Source organism: Phyllobates terribilis, unplaced genomic scaffold (assembly GCF_046119375.1).
Source record: "Phyllobates terribilis strain yellow unplaced genomic scaffold, ASM4611937v1 Scaffold_8__6_contigs__length_399053987, whole genome shotgun sequence".
Lineage (NCBI taxonomy): Eukaryota > Metazoa > Chordata > Amphibia > Anura > Dendrobatidae > Phyllobates > Phyllobates terribilis.
The window spans coordinates 120,093,597-120,114,731 of NW_027362768.1; the positions used below are offsets into that span (position 1 = coordinate 120,093,597).

Here is a 21,135-nt window from a genome sequence, read left to right on the forward strand (position 1 = left end):
CTGCCACCGTCGGCTTCCTGAAGCAGGGACCCTGTCTCCTGTGACCCTACTCCATCGCCGCTGCCCCACCTGGTAAGATATGGTAAAGTCGAACTATAAGACAGACCAACATTTTATTGAAAACATTTTTTTCCTCTTTTCCTCCCCAAAATCTGGGGTGCGTCTTATGGTCCAGTGTGTCTTATAGTCAGCAAAATATGGTATATAGTGCAATATTGGAGCACTGCAGTATATAATAAAAATAGTGAAACTGACCAAGATGACAGCAATGAGTGCCTTTATTAGGCCACCAGCTGCCATGTCAACCCATCAGTTACCATGATTGCTTTGCTGGGGGAGGCAATGATAGCCGGTTCACACACAACCAAAACATTTAAATATTGCTGACAGCGGCATCTAAATGGTTAGCCAGAAGTGAATGGAGTTAGCTCCAGTTGTTGCTGCCAGTGATTGACTTTCTCCAGTTGCTGCTGCTGTCAGTGATTCACAGTGTCATCTAAATGGTTAACCAGAAGTGATAGGAACTTTCTCCTTTTGCTGCTGTCAAAGGCAGATACTGACAGTATAACACAGCCAGCACCTACCCAGTATGGTGTGTGCTCAGCCTCTGAGCGCTCTCCATACACCGGCACTATGACAGCGATGTACTATTACTATCAGGATGACCAAAGCTTTAAATGTCAGTTAGGAAAACTTTCCAAAACAATTTTATTGTAATTCTCACACAGATGAAAAAAAAGGACACCGGTGTCGTCAGCTCTAATAGATCCATGTAATAATGATGTTTGTATCTTGAGATCTGGTGGCGCTGTATTGTACAGGCCGTCGCGTAGCATCGGCGCTGACTTATTTACATAATGTAATTAACTATTTTGACATAAATGATGAAGGCAACAGGCGATGAATAAACTTCCTGGGGAATATTCACAGTAACCTATCAATAATCGGAGCTAATTATCTTCTGAACTGTAAGTTTTCTTTTTCTCTACTGTCTCCAAATACATAATAATGAATGTTCTGAGCCTAAAACCAAAGTGCTTTTTTTGTGCTAAAAATACAGTTGTTTATTCTAATGTATTGACATTCATGAAGCCAACTTGTCTTTTACTAGTGTCAGATGTGAAAATAAATAGATATTAAACTGTCAATCAGTGAAATTACAAAGTCCGGGGAACATTTCTCCGACTTCCTATGTTTGCTTTGATGGACACAGGTGTTTAAGTGTGATGAAATACCACAGGGCTTCAGAGAGAATGAGACACTCTCAGGTAGCTTTGAATTTGCCACACAGCATGGATGAAATTCCCAATCCTCCTCCCCCACGTCCCTAAATGTTGACTTCTTGAAAAGCAGCAAAAAATCCGCCTGCCTCCATGTTTTCCATACGTGCAGAATCTCCATCCATCCCTGGAGGTCATCATTGTACTTTGCATAGTTCCCGATGCAGTGCAGAGGTTGCACCTCGTGGTTTTTCTACATAAATCTGCAGTAGGAACCAGAAATCTTTCCAGATTTTCAATTATTCAGGAGACACTTCAAGCCAGTCATCTGTCACTAACAAACAAACATTAACACTATTAAAAATTAATGGTCATCTGATAGCGAAGCGAGTCTGGAGCTTGTCTCTTTTTGATGGGATCTCATGAAAGCTTTCTCGGTGGCTGAGCGCCGTAGACCATGTCTTCTTACCTTCCTGCGAGAATTCTCCATGGTTTCGTGTTATGGTTTATCTGTCAAAACACTACAGAAATTAAGATCTTTTACATCATTACAATTTAAAGGGGCCATTATAAGTGATGGAGAGATTGACAGTTGAAAGACATCTCCCCAAAGATTCCTCAAGGCATATCAATGTAAAGGTTCGCACAGCCAAAGCCTTTAGACCTTATCTTTCTTCTGTCTCTTCATTCCGGGAAGTTCTGATGGGCTATTAGTCACAGCATTGTTTCAAATAATAAAACCTTTACTCTTTTGTATTAACCCTTTAATGACCAAGCCCAAAAGGGCTTCAATGACTGGGCAAATTTTTCTTTTGGTATTGTCTCTCCGTCTTTAAGCAACTATTACATTTTTATTTTTTTTCACAGACATGGTTGCATAAGGTTTGTTTTATGCCCGATAAATTATTTTTTTTTTTCAGTATGGGTTACATATGAATTCCCGTGTAACTTTTTTAAGTTTTGTTTATGACACAAATATCGAAAAAAGTGATTTTTTTTTTTTTAGTTTCTATCATTTATATTTTTTGATGTTCATGTTTCACACCAAAAAAATGTGTTGCTTTAATTCTCCAGACTATTGCGCGTAGGTACCTAATATGTGAAGGTTTTGGATTTTTTTTTTCTTATATATAAGTAATAAAATGTATTTTATGTGAAAAATATCTGATTCATCCAAAGGCGGGGAGAATGAAGCAAGCGCTGAATGGGCGCAGGGACTGTGTGACATAACAATGTCATGCAATCCCCAGGAGAACCAGTGCTGACACTCATCGGAGGTGAGTATAAGTGTTATTATTTTACTGGGGGCATCATCCTAATTGAGAAGGGGTGATCCGAGTAGTGGACAACTGCTTTAAAAAGTGGTATTTTGTGTTGAACTTGGAGAAACAACTTATTATATTACCGTATATTCCGGCGTATAAGACGACCTGGTGTATAAGACGACCCCCCTACTTTCCTGTTAAAATATAGAGTTTAGGATATATTCACCGTATAAGACTACCCCTTTTCCAACGCATACCAAACACCGGTAAAAATAAAAAAAAAACAGATTTGAATTTAACATGGTCCTTTTTTAATTTAAATTCTTATGACATGCAGGTATATAGCAGGAAAACTGTCACTCATAAACATAAGGCATACAACAACAACATTACTATCATCCATTTTCATCAGCGGCATACACCGGTACCAGACAATTTACAACAGAAAGAATAGAGCTTCACACATAGATTAGATAGATAGAAATATGTCAGTCACATATATATGAAGTACAGTGACATTGTTGCTTACTGTACTTGTCATTTAGTGTAAAGGATTTATTTAAAAAAATAATAGTGTTTTCATGCACCGTCTCTTTAAAAAAGCCGGCCGGCAATTCAGCATCTGTAGCCGACAATTTAGAATAGAAGGAATAGAGAATCATACATAGATTAGATAGATAGAAACATGTCAGTCACATATATATGAAGTACAGTGACAGTGTTGATTACTGTACTTGTCATTTAGTGTTAAAATAAAGGATTTATTTAAAAAAAAATTGGCGTGGGGTTCCCCTTAATTTTAGTCTCTAGCGGAGGTTAAGCAGACAGCTGGGGCAGATGTTTGAAGCCTGGGAAGGGGGTAATACCCACGGAGCTTCCCAGACTACTAATATCAGCCCCCAGCTGAATACCTAGCCTTTACTAGCTATTAAAATGGGGGACCCCCCCAAAAAAATGACGTGGGGTCCCCTCTATTTTCATAGCTAGCAAAGGCTAGGCAGACAGCTGGGGGCTGATATTAATAGCCCAGGAAGGGTGCCATGAATATTGGCCCCCTCCCAGGCTAGAAACACCAGCCGTCAGCCGCCCCAGAAATGGCGCATCCATAGGATGCGCCAATTCTGGCACTTAGCCTCGCTCTTCCACGCTGCCCTGGTGCGGTGGCAGGGGGTAATAGGGCTGGGGTTCATGTCAGCGCCAGCTGCCATGAAGCCCAGGTTAGTAATGATGGGCATCTATAAGACACCCCCATTACTAACCTACAAAGTGTTAAAAAGAAAAAACACACACTACACCAAGAAAAAAATAATTTATTTGAAATAAACCACACCATTTTATTTAATTCTTAGTTTACTAAAAAAAAATAGTTACCTGTCCACGTTCCTGCGCTGATCTCCCATGCACAGCTGTCACATCTGGAGATGGTGACAGCTGTGCATGGCTGCTGTAAGCTCACGCTGCCGGGAACACGTCCGCTCCCGGCAGCGGGAGCCACTGACTGAGGTCACCGGAGTGCATTCAGTCAGCGCAGCTCCGGAAACCTCCTTTACGGCACTGCTGTACCGTGGGAATTTCTCACGATACAGCAGGGCCGTAAAGCAGCTAACCGGAGCAGCGCTGCCTGAACTCCGGCGAACCCGCTTATGCAATGACGGGGCTGCTTTACGGCCCCGTCACTCTAGCGGCGGCAGCGGTTCAGAGCGGTCACATTCTATGTGGCTGCTCTGAACTGGAGATCTTCGTGGGACACTCGTGGACTACTACGGAGGAGTAAGGATAAGGTTGTGGTTTATTATTTTATATTTTATTACAGGAGATCGATGGCTTCGGGGAATTAGGTGTCTAGGTGAGTATAGGTGTAGTTTTTTATTTTTTACTTTATTTTAGGTGGCGATCGGCGGGGACAGGTAATGTATGAACTAATTTATTGTAGGTAACCACTGGCCACCAATGACATGTATTTAACATTTATTGGGGACACAGTAGGGCAATTTATATAGCAGGATCAGGCTGATGGGAACTACTGCTCCCATCGAGCTGATCCTGCTGGCAGGAGTGGACGGGGGACAGACATAGGCCGATGGGAGTAGTAGTGTCACATCGGCCTATGTCTGCCTGCACGCACACACCCGCACACATCGCACAGACACCGCGCACACCCGCAGACATCGCACAGACACCGCACAGACACCGCACACACCCCCAGACATCGCAGACACCGCGCACATCCGCACACACTCGCAGACATCGCACAGACACATCGCACAGACACCACGCACACCCGCACACACTCGCAGACATCTCACAGACACCGCACACACCCGCAGACATCGCACAGACACCCCACACACACTCGCAGACACACGCACAGACACCCGCACACACCAATCATGATGGGTCTGGGAGGTGAGGCTGACCTGTGCGACCGTGGGAAAGTTCATGTGAGTTCATGCAATGCAGTCAAGCATAAACTCACATGAACCCTCTGAGGGCACCGCGGCGACTTCAAATGAACAGCTGATCGGCATCACCTGATACCTCAGCTGTTCATTTGAAATAACCGGCGGGAAAGCGCAGCACAGAACGGGAAAGCCGGTGGTGAAGTCTTTTCACTGCCGGCTTCCCCGCCCGGGTCCTTCGCTCCCCGCTCCTTTGTGCTGCACTCCCCGCCCGGTCCTAACTTACGATCGGGATGGGAGGTGGCGAGGGGAGCGGAGGATCGGGGTGGGAGGCTGCGGGGAAGCAGTATGGGGCTGTGTGATTGTTTAAAAGCCGGCGGCTTTTTACCGCCCGCCGGCTTTTAAACAATCAGGAGAATTCTCCCACGCTGGGATGGCATTCTGATGACAGGCTGGATCTCAGCTGAGCTCTGCCATCCAGCTTGTCATCCTTCAGAGACACTGCAGAGCGCAGGCATTATGGGAACTTCCGATTCCGGTATTCGATATTGTAAAAGTATCGGAATTAAGTATCGGAATTCCGATACCGCGAATATCGGCCGATACCCGATATTACAGTATCGGAATGCTCAACACTACTTGTCACAGAAGCGATGCGAACTTCCCAGCTCCAGACACAGCGCAGCGCTTCTGTGACAAGTGAAAGCTGTCGGCACAGAAGCCCTGCGCTGTGTCCGGAGCTGGGAAGACACTGCGATGTGTCAGAAAAGTTCGCTAGGTTCTGTCTGTCTCCGCTGCTGGGAATACGCTGCGCTGTGTCCCAGGCCTGAGAAGACACAGCGCAGCGATGTGTCAGTTTCAGCACAGAAGCGCTGACTGTCTGGACCTACCGCCGCCGTATTTTAACTCCCTCCACCTTATATTAACTCCCACATGGCAGGGATACGGCCACGGCAGCTTATTAACACCCCCAGAGTATCCCCGCATGTCAATTTCTGAAAGTTCAAAACATTACCGGCGTATAAGACGACCCCAGACTAGACAGAAGATTTTTCAGTCTTCAAAAGTCGTCTTATACGCCGGAATATACGGTAGCTGTTTTGAGCTATTAAAAGGGAATCTGTCATTGACGCGCCCCCTGGGCCATATTCGTTAGTGGGAATATCCGGAGCCGGATCAGATGGGGGTTGTAGTCTTCCGAGTGGCTGTGACCCGGTCCGTGCCCAGGGTGTCAAACTCAGTTGTATGTGGCAGTCCTACAGATGTTATAAGTTCTTTATTGTCGACTACGCCACCCGTTGTATTGCGGTCACTATGGCCGCCGCTGCAGCAGGGTCCGCTGAGGCTGATGGTATAGGTGCAGCTTGTGATGGTATAACCCCCAACGGGTGGGGTATAGCCTCAGGGGGATCAGGTGCAGAGGATGGGAGTTGTGGTGATGCAGTGTAGACGGCAATCAGAGACAGAGTCGGGTTATGCAGTTTAGGATGTTTACTCACTGCTGATGTTCTGGTCACTCCAGCTTCGAGTGACCTCCCGAGCCGTGCTGCGTCCACCAGGTTCTGGATCCAGCCAACTCCCAAATAAGTCCGGAGCGTGACCCTGAGCTCTCCTTCTGTCCTTTCTCTGGCCGTCCCCACTATTGATCCACCCAGGTCCAGCTCCCTCGGGCCTTCTGTGGGGAGACCCTTGGCCTGGGGTTCCCTGACCCTCCTCGTGGTATGCCTTCGTGGTGGATGTGGTGGGTGACCGTGACAAACGCTGCCCACGGTCTCCGGTCTCTGGCTGGGGAGTGTTTTTGCCCCCACCAGCTTGGGTTCCGGTACCCTGTGCCGACTCTTCACCCGGGGATTTAAGTTGGGTTCTTGGAGTCCTTTTCTTCTGGTTCCCCCTCTGGGTCTCTCTCTCTCCTCTCTCACTCTGGGTCTCTCTTCTCCTCCGCTCGCTGACTTTCTCTCTGCAACTGACCCTGTCCTTAGTTGGTGCCCACCTTATATACACCCTCTATGTGTGAGCTCAGGTTACCAGCACCCAATGAGCTCCTATCTTTACCCAGGCTGCTCCCCCTATCTGCCCCTACACTACTTGGGATGTACCACCCCCCTCCCACTCCAGCCAGGAACAGACTCGGTCGTACCTGCACATTTCTAAGTGGGAGTACCGTCGGCCTGCTCCTCGGAAATGGGATGTGTGTAGTGCATGCAGCCTACCGAGCTCAGATCCACACTCCATCCTTACCCGGGAGTGGAATATCACACCTCTGGATTGAGGTGCAATACCCCTGTAGCAGCCGAATCCTCAGGGTGCTACATCATCAGTAAATGATCTACTGTTTGAATCAGGTTTTAAAAACAAAATTAGTAATCTTGCAATTTTCATAATGGAAATTGAGGCTTTTTTAGACTCAAACTTCTTGCCCTTTCGGGAAGAGTTTTCAACAGGCTCCTTATCAGCAGAGGCAGGATTACAGTGACGGGTTACACCTCTATATACGGCTGTTAACACAGGATCCATCGGTCACAATAGGCGATATCGCATCTCCCCCTGTTTCCCCTCATTTCACATTGACCTTTCCACATGCTCTTTAAATGCTTCAATATATCAAATAGTGTAGGAATCTTTTGATTATGGCTAAAGTACACATGTTGTTTCCTGAAACATCACGTAGTTGAAGTCTAAAAAGGCCCCACTGGCCATTGTGAAAACTGCAAGATTTCTATTATTTTTATAAAGATTTTATATGGAAAAATATATTGTCAAAAATGTGAATAAAATTCATTTAAAACAAAATCTGATTTAAACATTAGGGCATTTTCTGATGATAGTTTCCATTTGAATTGCTTTTTGTTAAAAGTACTTTATTGCAAACAATAGAAAGTTTGCACATTTTGTTATTAAACCTAATTCAATGGGGGTTGAATAATTTTGATTTTAACTGTACATAGGTCACATTTATCAACAAGGGAAAATCACATTTTATTCTCTGCTCTATCTAAATGGAGAACGGGATTTGTGAATAAGCAAACAGAGGATGGAGACTTCATGTCACAGGCATCACTGTCTATCATGGATGAACTTGGCCTTGCTGTCGGAATTGCTCACCCCGGATTCGTAGATCTGTCCACCCATTTGTTGTCAGTCCATGTACATTTCATTTCTGAAAAGCAAACATCAAATGCAAATCAAGACATGCATGAGAAGCATTGACAAGTGATTAATGTTATCATGCAGGGTATTACTGTACTGGGCAGCGAGACTTAGAGAGCAAAACTTTCTAGAACATCAAAATAATGATTATTGTTCTTGCCTGTATTATTATTATGTCAGATTCACACATCAATTGAATCCATGGAGTGACCTTTGGGGTATCTGGACCCACACTTAACAGGTTCATACAGGACTATGAGTCTGTTGAGCCCCGGTTGGGACACATGTGGCTGGTTCGAGAATCACAGACCGTGACACACATCTGTGTGAATGCAGGTTTCTTAGTAGAAATTATCTTGTTTTAATTATATTATATATTATATTATTATTAACAATAATTCTAATTTTATTACTATGTGCTTGGGGCTTTGAAGAGGCACTATCCCAATGTCTTTGATGCAGCCAGATACTATGAACATGTGAGGGTTTTTTCTCTCTTCCTGAATTGTCACCACTACCACCCAGTGATGATCCAGTACTTTCTATACCAGTGTTTCTTAGCCTTTGTAGTAGGCAAATTTGTATATAAAAAAGACTAAAGATGTCTCACTTTGTACACAATGAAAACCCTGAAGTCAAGAAGGTGAAGACCAGAAGTCAAGCTTGCTTTGCTTAAATACCATCCAGAATTGCTTGATTGACATGATTGACACGGTACATCATCCCAAGCCTTCATGAATTTTCACATATGCACTATTGGTGTCCACTAGTGATGGGCGAGCACTAAAATGCTCGGGTGCTCATTGCTCGGGTCGAGCACATTGGAATACTCGGGTGCTCGACCCGAGCAACGCGCCCAATGTAAGTCTATGGGAAACTCGAGCATTTTTCAGGCGGCTCCCCCCCGCGTCTTCAGAGGCCTTGAAACTGCCCAAATCGATGGGAACAGTGCTCAAATGATATGGGAACAGCATGGGGAAGACCCCTGGAAGCATTTCTGACTCCCAAGTCACTGCTGTCAATTGTCAGAGGTATTACCCCACTTTTACGGACTCACAATAAAACATACAAAAATTAAACCAAAATTGATTTTCCTGGGAAATATGTTAAGGAACATCCTTTCCAGGGTAATGACTTATATGTAAGGCAAAATAAATAACAAAAAACAAAAATACTCCTCCACATCTTGGGCTATGTACACACGTAGCGTTTTTGCACTTTTGTATTGCTTTCAACCGTGACAAATGCATTCACTGGGAAATGTCATTTTAACATTTTCCAACCTTATCTGGCCATGTGGTGTGTGACACATCATCAACCACATCCTGTTTCATTTATGAAGGAGGGACTCTGAAAGTCACAAACCTATTTTTATAGGGCCATCAGGCGGCCTTTACTATTCTTAAAGGGCCAGCAGTCGGCCCTCGCTATTGTTAGAGAGCTATCAGCCGGCTATGCTTTGTTGTTCCCATTATTAACGAGTGGGTCTCCTATACTGTTATTGCATATGCGGTGAAGCAACGGCTGCCAAAAATTTTGAGGAACTCCAATGCCCCTTACAAGAGACGTAGAGGTCAGAGAGCCTCCTAAAAACAGTGTTCCCATTATTAGGAAGTGGGTCTCCCATAGTGTTTTCCTATGCAGTGAAGCAACGTCTCCTATACTGTTACTGCATATGCAGTGAATGGCAGGGCTGCCCAAAATTTGGACGCACCCCAATACCCCTTTGAAAATTTGGACGCACACCAATACCCCTTTGAAGAGACTTAGTGGAGGGCCTCATGAAAACAATGTTCCCATTATTAGGAAGTGGGTAAAACATACTGTTTGCCCATGCAGTGAATGCAAGGGCTGACAAAAATTTAGATCTACTCCAATGCCCCTTGGAAGAGACGTAGAGGAGGGCCTCCTGAAAACAATGTTTCCATTATTAGGAAGTGGGTCTCCCATTGTGTTTGCCTATGCAGTGAATGCAAGGTTTGCCAGAAATTTTGCAGGCACTCCAATGCCCCTTGGAAGAGACGTAGAGGGCCTCATGAAAAAATGTTCCCATTATTAGGAAGTGGATTTCCCATAGCGTTGGCCTATGTAGTGAATGCAAGGGCTGCCAAAAATTGGAAGGCACTCCAATGCCCCTTGGAAGAGACGTGGAGGAGGGCCTCATAAAAAAATGTTCCCCTTAGAAAGGAGCGGGTCTCCTATACTTGTAATGCCCATGCACTAAGTGTATGGCTGACAAACATTTACCCCTGGGGGGTATACATGAACATACTGTATAAAAAAGATTTTTTACAGACATCATAAACACCCCTTAAAAAAATTATGTGGGTGTTGCATCACAGACCACGGTAACCCTGGTGATATGGTGATGGAGGATGAGGAGAAGGAGGAGGACAAGAGCAAATAGCCAAAATCAGGAAACGTATACCCATGTGTGGGTGTGAAAAGGTGCATGAGAATACACCTCCCAAAAAACGACACTGGATTTGAGTTTATGTTACATTGCTAACATTCGGTGGTGTTTTGAAGTCTGGCCCAATCCAGCCCTTGTTCATTTTTATAAGAGTCAGCATGTCAGCATTTTCAGTTGACAGGCGAATGCGCTTATCAGTTATAATTCCACCAGTGGCATTAAAAACCCGCACTGATAAAACGCTAGTGGCAGGGCAGGCCAGGACTTCCAAGAGCCAGTTCATTCCAAGTATCCAGCTTGGATACCCAATAATTATAAGGCACAGAGGAATCACGGAGGATGTTGGTATGGTCGGCAAGGTACTCCCTCAGCATCTTCCCAAACTTTGCACTCCTTGTGAGAGTACCCCACGCCTCAGGGCCTGTGCGATGGGAGGGGCTGAGAAAACTGTCCCAGAACTTTGACAGTGTTCCCCTGCCTCTGCTGAATTGAAGTTGTGTCTCTCTCACCTGTAGTTCTTGGTTGTCCAACAAAGTGTGCCCTCTGCCGCCAGTGTTTTCAGGTGGAAATTTTTTTAATAGTTCCGCAACAAGGGCCTTCTGTTACTGCCCTATATTGTAGACCTGTCCGCCTCAGGAATAAGAGATATAAAGTTCTCCTTGTAGCGTGGGTCTAGAAGTGTCACCAACCAGTAATGATTGTCACCCAAAATTTTGAGAACACGAGGGTTATGGGATAGGCAGCGTAACATAAACTCAACCATGCGTGTCAGATAGCTAACAGTCAAGACTTCCGTGTCCTCACCAAGAGGACGACTGACCATGCTCTCCTCCTCCTCCTCTCTGTCCCCAGGCCATCCACGCTGAACAGACGGAATGACAGTTTTGCAGATAGTACCGTCTATAGCGCATGAAACTAGCTCCTGTTCTTCCTCCTCCTCTTCCTCATTGTCACCCAATCCACATTGGGATGAGATGAGGCTGGGCTGTGTGTAATCACCCTGTATGGTTCCTTGCTCCAAATCATCATGCTCCGCCTGTAATGCATCCTCTTTGATTGTGAACAGAGAGTGTTTCAGAAGACAGAGAAGCGGCATGGTGATGCTAATTATGGCGTTATCGCCGCTCACCATCTTGGTGGAGTCCTCAAAGTTTTGAAGGATTGTACATATGTCTAACATCCATGTCCACTCCTGAGGTCTTATGTGTGGAGTCTGAACTGAACACCGACAGCCTTGTTGATGCTGGTACTCAACAACTGCCCTCTTCTGCTCACAAATCCTTCCAAACATCTGCAGTGTAGCGTTCCAACGCTTGGGGACATCACACACCAGTCTGTGAGCCGGAAGCTGCAAATGCTGCTGAAACACAGCAAAGGAGGCGGAAGCTGTAGGTGACTTTCTAAAGAGGGCACACAGGCGGCGCACTTTAACAAGCAAATCCGGCAGCTTCGGCTAGGATTTGAGAAACCGCTGAACCACGAGGTTAAGCACATAGGCCAGGCATGGTACATGGGTGAGCTCGCCTCGCCTCAGAGCCGCCACCAGGTTCCGGCCATTGTCACACATGACCATTCCTGGCTGTAGGTTCAGCGGTGTGAGCCACAGATCTGCCTGCTCTTTCAGAGCTGTCCACAACTCTTCAGCATTGTGCGGTTTGTCACTAAAGCATATTAACTTCAGCACAGCCTGTTGCCGCTTGGCCGAGGCAGTGCTGCAGTGTTTCCAGCTTTTGACTGATGTGGTCATTTCGGAGATGTAGGTTGAAGAGTAGGAGGAGGCTGAGGAGGATGAGGTGCAGGAGCTGTAGACTGTGGGGGCAACCCTGATTGACCTAGGGCTTGCAATCCTTGGCGTTGAGAGGATGTGTTCCGTCCCAAGGTTCGACTGGGTTCCGGCTTCCATTATGTTAACCCAGTGTTCCGTCAGCGAGATGTACCGTCCCTGCCCACAAGCACTTGTCCACGTGTCCGTGGTTAGGTGGACTTTTCCGGTAAATGCGTTGTTGAGGGCATGGCTAATGTTTTGGGACACGTGCTTGTGTAATGCGGGGACGGCACACCAGGAGAAATAGTGGCGGCTGGGGACCGAGTACCGAGGGATGGCCACCGCAATCAGGTTGCGGAATGCTTCCGTCTCCATGAGCCTAAAAGGCAACATTTAGAGCGCAAGCAGTCGCAAAATGTGGGAATTTAGTAGTGTGGCCTGTGCGTTGTTGGCCGAGTATTTGCGCTTGCATTCCAAGGACTTGGTATGGACAACTGAACGCTGCGCTGGGACGAGGACGTGGACGTGCTTCCTGATGCTGCTATTTGAGAGTGTGCAACAACAGGTGCAGGGAAGGAGGCATCTTCGCATGCACCATGGACAGGAGATTGACTTGCATGCACAACAGCAGAAGAAGCAGTGGTGCCACCCGCAGACACTGTTCCTGGACCCTGGGGTTCGGCCCACAAAGTCGGGTGCATTGCTGCCATGTGCCTGATCATGCTGGTGGGAGGCAGGATGGAGACATGGGGAGCAGGATGGAGACATGAGGGGCAGGATGGAGACATGTGGGGCAAGATGGAGACATGGGGGAAGAATGGAGACAGAATAGAGTCATTGGGGGACTGATATAGACTTGAGGGACAGGATGGAGACATGGGGGGCAGGATGGAGACATAAGGGGCAGGATGGGGAAATGGGGAGCAGAATGGAGACATAGAGGCAGAATGGAGACACGGGGGTAGAATGGAGACATAAGGGGCAGGATTGAGACATGGGGAGCAGAATGGAATCCATGGGGGGCTGAATAGGAAACATGGGGGGCAGGATGGAGACATGGGGAGCAGAATGGAGACATGAGGGGCAGGATGGAGACATGGGGGGCAGGATGGAGACATGAGGGTCAGGATAGAGACATGGGGGGCAGGATGGAGACAGCATGGAGGCAGGATGGAGACATGAGGGGCAGGATGGATATATGAGGGGCAGAATGGAGACATGGGGGCAGGATGGAGACATGGGGGCAGGATGGAGACATGAGGGGCAGGATGGAGACATGAGGGGCAGAATGGAGACATGATGGGCAGGAGACATGGGGGCAGGATGGAAACATGGGCAGGATGGATACATGAGGGTCAGGATGGAGACATGAGGGGCTGGATGGAGGCATGGGGGGCATGATGGAGGCAAGGAGGCAGGATGGAGATATGAGGGGCAGGATGGAGACATGAGAGGCAGGATGGAGACATGGAGGGCAGGATGGAGACATGGGGAGCAGGATGGAGACATGAGGGTCAGGATGGAGACATGAGGGGCGGGATGGAGACATGGGGGAAGAATGGAGACAGAATGGAGTCATTGGGGGACGGATATAGACATGAGAGGCAAGATGGAGACATGGGGGGCAGGCTGGAGACATGGGGGGCAGAATGGAGACATGAGGGGCAGGATGGAGACATGGGGAGCAGAATGGAGACATGGGGGCAGAATGGAGACATGGGGGGTAGAATGGAGAAATAAGGGGCAGGATGGGCAAAGGAGGAGAACGACTCAGCATATATTGCAAGAAAATATTTATTCATTAATATAAAAAGATAGATAAAGATTCAGACAATGAGGTAACCAGATGATAAGGTGCTTTCAAGTCAGATACACTTATAATAGTATGATCATAATAAACCCATGGATTAGTATAATTGTACATTGCCCATAATAATAATAAAAATTGTAAATAGTAAATTTAAACAAGTGAACTGGGGTCAGGGACACCGGATCAACCTATACTGCATGATCCCACTAACTGCTAAATAGACAGGGGTGGAAGAAAACCAGTGTTACACATAGGAAGCTCTGTGTCCAATTCTAAATGCTAGAAACATATTGATCCAATGGGATAGTTACCTGGCAAGAAAGCACTGCCCGAATGGGGAGGGGATGGTGAGGGTGAAGGCCCAACGCGCGTTTCGCGGCGTCCCAGGCCGCTTTCTCAAGGGCAAGTAGTGTCCACATTGTGCCCCAGGATGCATATATATGTATCTCATATCAACTGAACTGGACTGAATTGTCTGCCTACTCTACATCTTCAGTGGGTCCTCATATCTCAACATCCAATGTCCCTAATAAAATGCAGACCAGAAAGTCCAATAAAACGAAAGGATCGAGTCATGCTGGCCCTGTGGTCTCCTCTCAGGGCGGGCTTCAGATAATTAATCTGTCCTCACACACACTATCTAGGGCACAGATCGAGGTCCTGGGGAGGGGATTGTCTTTCTCTCCCACTAATGCTTTTAATCCGTTTTCAGCGATAAAGGGCCTACATCTCTTCTCTCGCAGATTGATATTGAAAAAGTTGCATTACAGGTGTAACACCTCTTTTGGGCTACCACGGTACGCTGGGTGTTATAGGGGGTCTCACCTCTCTAGGGCGCAGTGCCTCCACCCGAATCTTGATTGGAGCTCTCACTGGGACTGCAGAAGGACTGGTATCTTCTGCCAGGGGCTGATTCTGATTCGGGAAGCCCCTGCCACAGCTCAGTACACACTCATCCGGGACAGGAGTAAAACGGTTTAACAGGTTTATTGCTATGCAGCAGAAATGAGGTGGATTTAAAGAAATAACATACAATACAGGTAACGGTGCTCTATAAAAATCATATACACATCACAATCTAATTCTTCCCCAACCCTGCAAATATAACGTAGCAGGGTTTCCCTTTTCTTGTATTAACTCAGTCCAAACGTTGGGGCCCAGTTGCCACGGATGTTGGCGCGCAAATTTATAACTGTTGGTGCACTTAGATGAACATTAACGTAAAAAGTCTGGGGCGTAGTGTACTCACTGTAACTGGCGCTGGTAGAACCACAAGTCTCAAAAGGGGCACTCACGGTGCGTCTCAACCGGTCGTATGTTTCCCTGGACACCAGCTGGGGGCGGCAGGATTCAGGCCTTTATACGGTGGGAGTGCCGGCAGAACTCTCCGAGTCCTTGATGTCACTTGCTTCACCGGGTGACAGGGCTGTGCTCTCTCCAGCAGCACGGGTATATCAGAGGGGACGGCAACGCTCCACAGTGTAGAGGGATACAAGTCCACAGCGCTCCGTCTTTCACAACAACAAGCTGCCACACTTCATTTCCTCTCTAGTTTTACTTTCACTTTCTCTCCAGTTCCCTCCCCCAAGTCCCTCCTCCCTCCTATCCTTCCAGGCTGTGTCATCTGACTGAAACAAGGGTCCATGGGAATTGCAGTCCACTGCAGCTCAGGGAAAAAACAATTAGTGTCTGTAAGTCCCAGTATACAAGTAGCTGCTCTGACAGTTCCATGTGCAGGTGTTACACAGGCGTCCTGGAGTCATAGATACTGTGGTGGCCGAGGAGGAGGCGTTAAGGTGCTTAGAGGAATTGGCAGATGAACATAATAATCATCCACGAGGTGGGTTCCCTCAATCAATTATGCCCAAATCTACAAGATTTCCCCCCTTTTCTCTTTGCCCAGCGGTGGATATATTCACCAAACTCGTCACTGAGGATTTTCTAAAATCATCTACAAAACGGAAATTTGATAATCTTACGCAACAACATCGTCAGGCGTTACAACAACTCCAAGAACTCAGTGATGTAGTTATTAAGGGTGCAGATAAGGGGGGCAATATTGTAATCTGGCCTATCCAGAAATATGAACGCGAGGCATTCCGACAATTGAGGGACCCTCATACTTATACTAAACTAACATCTTGCCCCTTGACTTACTTCTCGGCCAAACTACAGGATATCTTGACTCAGGCCCTTGAATGCGCAATTATATCCAAAAAGGTATATGAGGATTGACAGTTGCCTTCCCCAGGACCCCGACCTTTTACCTGTTACCTAAAATCCACAAGGACCCCGTCGACTACGCCCGATTGTGTCCGGTATTGGGGCGCTATGTAAGCCCATATGTATATTTATCAACTACTATTTGAAACCTTTAGTGGTTAATTTACCATCTTACGTAAAGGACACGACGGACGTCCTTACGAAGGTCGACGGCGTCATTGTGGATGAAGGGACTCTCTTAGTCACTGCCGACGTCGAGAGCCTATACACCAGCATTGACCATACTGGTGGTCTGGATGCGGTCCGCCTCTTTTTGGGGGCCTCCGACCTGGACGGCCACTTGAGTGAACTCATCCTGGAGCTGCTGGAGTTTGCCCTGACCCACAATTTTTTTGTTTTTAAGGATCAATTTTATCTCCAAAAGCGTGGCACAGTCATGGGGGCAACCTGCGCCCCATCCTACGCGAATCTCTTCCTAGGGCAGTGGGAAAGGGAGATTTTCAATGGGGTGTATGTGCCGGCCGGCCACCATGTGCTGTGCTGGCTAAGATATATTGATGGTATTTTATTTTTGTGGCGGGGCTCCGTCCAACAGCTCGGGGAGTTCATGGACTCTCTCAGCGTGAATCGATATAATATCAGACTGACCTACACTTTTGACACTAGAAGAGTGGACTTTCTGGATATCTCCTTGAGTATTGATGCCAATGGGGGTATCCAGAAGGATGTATTCAGGAAGCCCACTTCAGTCAATTCCTTGATCCACGCTGAGTCTGCCCACAGTCCGGCTACCATTGGGGCTGTCCCGGTCGGACAGTTCCTGAGAATGAGACGGATCTGCTCCACTGAATAGGGCTTTGAACGCCAGGCACAAGAGTTAAAACAACGGTTCACACAGCGTGGTTGTAGTCGGAGATGTATTAGGAGGGGATACGACAGGGCAGTCAACACCCTCCGTATCTCCCTTCTCCATCCTAAAACACCAGTAATGGGGAGGGATGAGACTATTCAGTTCATCTCCACCTATAACCATGAGTGGGACAACATGAGAGCAATCCTTCAAAAACATTGGGGCATTTTGATGGTGGAGCCCGCCCTGAGGGGATACCTCAGGAACAGCCCTTCCATGACACATGACACCTAGGAGATGCCGCAATCTCGGTGACATCCTAATGAAGAGTCATTATGTAGCACCTATACCACGCCTATTTGGCTCTGGGGGTCCGTTGGTAGGTAACTTCAAATGCGGGCACTGTGTGGCATGCCCCAATGTCCTCCGTTGTACTAGCTTCTGTTCGGCTGATGGCCATAAGACATTTGACATTAGACATCATATCACCTGTGGTACGTCTAATGTCATCTATTATGCTACCTGCAGCTGCTCACTAATTTATGTTGGGTTGACATCAAGGGAGCTGCAGGTACGCATACGGAGCATATTCGGGACATTGTGGCAGCTAGTTCGGCTAATGACCCAGATCAACTCAAGACGATACCACGTCATTTCAAGGCCAAACACAATTGTAACCCCCGCTCCTTCATGGTGCGCGGCATTGATGCAGTGCACATGGGGATTCGGGGGGGCAATGTTAAGAAGATTCTTGCCCAGAAGGAGTCACAGTGGATCATGCGCCTGAACACAGTGACACCTAATGGCCTGAACGAGTCCTTGAGCATTTCCTCATTTCTATAGCCATAAAGTTTTTCCTGCACACTTTTATTCACCATTTATGTATTATACATTTGGGTCGGGTGAATATAAAAGAAGTTATTTCTACATGTTTTTAATGTTGATGGTTTTATTGATTATTTTTCCTTTTCTATTCTTTTCTTTTCTATCGGTCCATATTTATGAAAGCCCTCTTAATTTCATCTGTGCCTGGAGAGCAGTGAGACCTGAATTTGCATACTGGACCTTTTGTCTTGATGGGAGTGATGATTTACCGGGATCTACAATTGCTATTGGCCGCATATGCGTGACTTCAATTTGTATATGATCTTTCCGGGATAATAGTTTTTCTATATAAAGTATTTATTGTCTGATTACGATTTTCTTACTGCATATTTATTCTCCCTGTCTCACCTACTCTCCACCTGGTTTACCGAATTCTTATAAGAAGTGCTGCAGCGCTATTTACTTACGTGGTGAGCACGTGCCAGCGGTGGGGGTCGTGTCGCGTGCTCGCCTGGCCGTCTGTATGCTGCTCTGTGCCTGCGTGGAATTCAGTTCCGCGCCTGCGAGGTAGCAGCTTGACGGCCGGGGCACGTGCGGCTCGCTCCCTGATCCGCGCGCATGCGCCGTTATGGCATTGGCCCCACGTCATGTGACCTGTGAGGCACGCCCCAGTATAGCTGGCCACTTTCGGGTGCGGGCCTCGCTCCCCAGCTGCAGACAATTGAGTCCAGTTCAGTTGATATGAAATACATATATATGCACCCTGGGGCACAATGTGGACACTACTTGCCCTTGAGAAAGCGGCCTGGGACGCCGCGAAACGCACTTTGGGCCTTCACCCTCACCATCCCCTCCCCATTCGGGCAGTGCTTTCTTGCCAGGTAACTATCCCTTTGGATCAATATGTTTCTAGCATTTAGAATTGGACACAGAGCTTCCTATGTGTAACACTGGTTTTCTTCCACCCCTGTCTATTTAGCAGTTAGTGGGATCATGCAGTATAGGTTGATCCGGTGTCCCTGACCCCAGTTCACTTGTTTAAATTTACTATTTACAATTTTTATTATTATGGGCAATGTGCAATTATACTAATCCATGGATTTATTATGATCATACTATTATAAGTGTATCTGACTTGAAAGCACCTTATCATCTGGTTACCTCATTGTCTGAATCTTTATCTATCTCTTTATATTAATGAATAAATATTTTCTTGCAATATATGCTGAGTCGTTCTCCTCCTTTGCCCATGTCATTTTCAGCATGCATATGGATAGATGTCTGTCAAATAGATAGTAATTTGTCCATTTCTCTGTATACCAGATGGTATTTTTTGTGTATTTAATAAGGGGCAGGATGTAGACATGGGGAGCAGAATGGAGACATGGGGCAGAATGGAGACATGGGGGGTAGAATTGAGACATAAGGGGCAGGATTGAGATATGGGGAGCAGAATAGCGACATGAGGGGCAGAATGGAGACATGGGGGCCAGAATGGAGACATGGGGGAAGAATGGAGACATGGGGGGCAGAATGGGAAACATGGGGGCAGATTGGAGGCATGGAGGCAGAATGGAGACATGGGGGCAGGATGGAGACATGGGGGCAGGATGTAGGATATTATTACTGCTGTGATGCATTTTATTTTTGAAGATACTGTTTTCAGTGGGTTGAGGGTCCAGTTACTGTGCAGGGCGACACTGTGTCACTTTTTTTTCTTCATCTGGTGCAGTGTAGAAGTTGGGGAAAAATTGGGGAATATGCTCTGTAAGCTGCTCTAGATAACTGTGTTGTTTTATGCAGAGACAAGTCTTGGCTGGAAGAAGTGATGGTGGTCTGTGCAGGCTGAAGAGGAACGGCGAAAAATGAAGGATTTCAACTAGAGACGTCACTGATGAGTCAGTGTGTTATCTGTACAATTACACTATACACTGTATACTATGTACAGAGATCTTGTGTATGATGGCACTTATGGTAATATTAGTATTCTGTTTTTTTATTAATGATAAGTATTGTAGTATTCGGTCACTATGTGGTGGTAATATGTGATCTGGTCACTGTGTGGTGGTATTTGTTCCTTGTATCTTGTATTATTCGGTTACTATGTAGTGGTAATATGTTATATGGTCACTGTGTGGCGGTATTTGTCCCTTGTATGTGGTATTATTTGGTCACTATATGTCTGGTAATATGTAATCTGGTCACGGTGTGGCGGTATTTGTCCCTTGTTTGTGGTATTATTCGGTCACTATGTGATGGTAATATGTGATCTGGTCACGGTGTGGTGGCATTTATCCCTTGTATGTCGTATTATTCAGTCAGTATGTGGTGGTAATATGTGATCTGGTCACAGTGTGGTGGCATTTGTTCCTTGTATGTGGTATTATTCGGTCACTATGTGGTGGTAATATGTGGTCTGGTCACGGTGTGGCGGTATTTGTCCCTTGTATGTGGTATTATTGGTCATTTTAAAAAATGTGTGTGACACATTCCCTTAAATAAAAATATAACTAAAAAGAATATTGGGTATTATAAGAAATGTTTAATAGGTTAGACTAGGGCTTGGCCAGAAGAGTCTCCTCTAGCGGCTTAAATTTTTTTTGGCCAAAACAAAAGCTGCTGGCTATGTATGTGATATGGTGTTCGATGGGAACTGTTAATGCGTGATTGGTGAAGACAAGGTGCAGAAATTAGAGTTTTTCCAAGAGTGGGTGGTGGGACTATGGAAGGTTTGAGGGATGGAGGCAGAGCTAGTGTGGAGACTGGGAGGAGTCTCAAGGGGGCCCGAAAATTTTGCCAGTATGGGGCCCGAAATTCTTGATGGCAGCCCTGCCTATGGGGCACAATGCACTGAAATGGAAGCTGAGGGATATAAAAAAGGGGCCTGTTTCTGTCAGTGGTGTAATTCTACGTGACTTCAGCCTAAGGACCATGGTTCCAGCTGGTAGATTACAGAACTGCTCTACTGTCCAGCACTGAGCGCAGAAATTCATTTGGATAACCCAGGTTGGGACAATCCAGTCACCTGTCCACATACCTCACTGTTCTCGGTCAGCTTCCTAAGCTTGCCGCTACCTCCTCTCAGTGGGTGCCCACCAAAAGTAGGGTGCTATTGGTTGGGTTAGTTGGCCCTGGATGCCCTGAAGTTGCAGAGGTTCTAGTTCCTGGCGAGCCAGGGGGAGGGTGTGACTCTGTTACTTGTTACTTGTCTCCCTGCT

The 21,135-nt window shown here is 46.5% G+C and overlaps 1 long non-coding RNA gene across 1 annotated transcript; it reads right to left on the reverse strand.

Moving 5' to 3' along the window:
* Positions 1-807: 807 nt before the first annotated feature.
* LOC141156403 (uncharacterized) lies at positions 808-15,064 on the reverse strand. Its single transcript, XR_012247607.1, has 4 exons — positions 14,845-15,064; positions 7,987-8,041; positions 1,690-1,730; positions 808-1,554 (listed from the first exon to the last, which is right to left on the reverse strand). It is a non-coding gene; the product is annotated as an uncharacterized lncRNA (long non-coding RNA).
* Between the last annotated feature and the right edge of the window lie 6,071 nt (positions 15,065-21,135).